Source organism: Notothenia coriiceps, unplaced genomic scaffold (assembly GCF_000735185.1).
Source record: "Notothenia coriiceps isolate Sejong01 unplaced genomic scaffold, NC01 NC01_scaffold00010276, whole genome shotgun sequence".
Taxonomy (NCBI): domain Eukaryota; kingdom Metazoa; phylum Chordata; class Actinopteri; order Perciformes; family Nototheniidae; genus Notothenia; species Notothenia coriiceps.
In genome coordinates, this window is record NW_011342977.1 from 6,296 (window position 1) to 9,283 (window position 2,988).

General features: G+C 39.3%; 1 long non-coding RNA gene across 1 annotated transcript; it reads left to right on the forward strand.

The window, feature by feature from the left end:
* Nucleotides 1-559: 559 nt before the first annotated feature.
* On the forward strand, nucleotides 560-2,706 carry LOC104945934 (uncharacterized). The gene is made up of 3 exons (XR_798389.1): nucleotides 560-666; nucleotides 2,408-2,446; nucleotides 2,576-2,706. It is a non-coding gene; the product is annotated as an uncharacterized lncRNA (long non-coding RNA).
* The last annotated feature ends 282 nt before the right edge of the window (nucleotides 2,707-2,988 follow it).

Consider the following 2,988-nt stretch of genomic DNA (forward strand, 5'->3'; position numbering starts at 1 on the left):
GGGTCCCAGTAGACCATCCAAACCCAAGCGTACTTTTTGGACTGCTTTCTGGACTCGTAATCCTTGCTTCTTTTGACTCTCAGTAAGGTATTGCTCTCTAAACGCAGAGATTTTTTAAATCAAATTTTTTGCCTAATCTGTTGAGGAATTTTGGTGTGGTCAGATCTTCGCCCAAGGTGTTCGCTATTGTTTGTAAGAGAGAGGGGGAGAAAACAATTCCAACATTATCCTCAACATTGTTATCTTAAGCCTAAAGTAGCTGCACAGTGCTTGTTGCTAGGTAACTGTTTCAAGCTGGCAAAGACGAGTCTCGAGCCGTCTAGAAAGTGTTAGGCTGCGGTGATTCCCTGAGACTTTGTCTGGGCCTTACAGGATGGATTTAAGATGCACTATATGGTCCTCAAGTAGCCATGTCCATAAATTCATCACACACGACTATAATGCCTTTACACTTTAACCAGAATCTTGAATGTTTAAATGTTTGTGATCCCGCCAACATGAAATGAGAAGTATCTGGTTATGTTTGTTGACCCTCATGTGTCTTCTTCTTCTCCTGCAGATCAGAAAGAGACTAGGCGGCGGAGCGAAGCACACCATTAGAAGAGGAAAATGAGTGAACTGGATCAGCTACGCCAGGAGGCTGAGCAGCTCAAGAACCAGATCAGAGTAAGTCCTTCAATCTCAAGTCTGCCTCATTTTGTTCGCTTACTATACAAATCCAGATTTACATTCCTCTTTCAATATGTTTGCCTCAGAGACTGATATTCCATCTGGTGTTGGTGAAGCAGGTTTTTCATTGAAAAATGCCCATTTTAATGCTTCTTCTAAATTGCTTGACATCAAGATAAAGAACAAATGAAATCAGTTAAGCCATTGAGAGCATAGAGCTGGGCAATATGTCGATATTATATCACTCAGGATACAAATATATGTTCAGGGGTTTTTCTAGAAAAATATAGTATGAGGGTGCTAATGCTAATGCCCCGCCCACTTTCCGGTGAAAATAATGAATTAGAGCAAAGCAGAAAATAATAGTATCTTCATGTCTTAAAGCTGCCGAGTCATATATTGAACCTCAAACAATAAGTCAATCCAGAGTTATAGTTTCTTTACTTCCTCTTCATAAAAAATGGCAGTAACAGAAATGATCTAATTCAGAAATCACAGTTTCAGTGTACGCCTGCTGCCTGCCTCTCGTCCACCGGCAGACCGATCGCACATCAATGCACTCTTTATTCAGAGCTCCGTAAAAACAAAGCTGTCTCTGCCGTCTGACGGTCTATTTGACATGATTTATTTATTTTTGGAGTAATTATACCGCTTTTCAAAAGCAGATAATATATTGTTTTCTGGCATCACCTAAACATTTTACTGGGGAAAATCTGCATTTTGATATGAGGGCATGCGCCAAAAGTAGCGCCACTGTTACCAGGTTTAGACAAAACCCTGTTGTGTTGGATTACAAATATCAATATATGAAACAAGTGTGGCCTTTTTCTCCTTCAAAGGCATTACAGTAACGTAATCTAGCTGTTACATTATTTACCTTTACCCACTTATCCACTAGTGGTTATTTATCAGCATTCTGAAATCACCAATAGTGAACCCAACAATATGGTCAAAATATGGATAATGACATGTTTGGTCGCCCATTTTGTGATATTTGATTTTCTCCATATCGCCCAGCCCTATTTGAGTTATTTTTGTTTCCTTCATAATAAATGTCTATTTTATTTCAACTTTAAAAATCATTGCTGACAGTGCTGTAAATCAGCCACCAAAGACTAAAGTTTGATAACTATTACGTTACATGTTACTTGTTAGACGCTTTTATCCAAAGCGACTTACATACTCAATACTGTGGGCAATCCCCACAGGAGCAATTTGGGGTGAAGTGTCTTGCCCAGGGACACAACGACATGTTGACTGCAGTGGGGTTTAAACCTGATCCGAACACCAACGCACAACCCACTGCACCACACGCCTCCCTAATAATATTCCACCAGAAGCGACTGTACTGTATTTCACATCGCTGCTCAAGGCTGTACAGTGTTCCCATTAACATCATTGTACTGATATGCAACCTAATACAAATCTTAGTTGTTATAATGCAGAGTTAAGCAGTAATTGTTGTCAATTGTATTGCTTTGTAATAGTTTATTTCATATTTTTTATCAACAAAGAGCCCATTGGCTTTTAAACAACATTATGATATTAATTATTTGTGTCTAAGAAGAGGTAAACATGATCTTATGATTGTATCCCCATGACAATAGCTATAGTTTTTCAGTATACTTGCTATATACTATAAATATAATTTGGTTTGTTGGTTGGTGATCAAAAGTATACAGGTTCAAAATCCAGAACCTGATTCACAGATGGTTAACTGACTGATGTTGTGTTTCAGGATGCCAGGAAAGCGTGTGCGGATGCTACCCTGTCTCAGGTAAGAAATGTGTTTTAAACATGGTATTCACTTTGATGTTTATTTGAGAGTGGTGAAGATTGCTTTCTGTAAAGAGCAGTAAAAATGCATTTTGGTCTCAACGTTTTCTCTCATCTTATCCCCGTTTAGATCACAGCTAACATCGACCCTGTTGGCCGAATTCAGATGCGCACTAGACGGACACTGAGGGGGCATCTGGCTAAAATCTATGCCATGCACTGGGGCACTGACTCGAGGTAATCTCATTCAACTCCATTCTGTCCATTCACTAAATATTTCATCCCATTAGCCCAGCCTGAAAACAGGAAGTGGATATAAAAGCAAGCTTGACTGCCTTTGTGCTGGTTACTGCTCCTGAGGGTCTGCGTCATGTCATGAAATCCCACAATAACTCACTCTACCATCCAAAAACAAATTCTTCAAGCTATTCTTTTTTTATTAACACATACTAAATGTTACAAGTAGAATATTAGAATACGTGCACAGTAGGTAATGCATTCATTTGCTCCAGCGTCTCTACTACGCAGTTTGTCTGTGTGTGC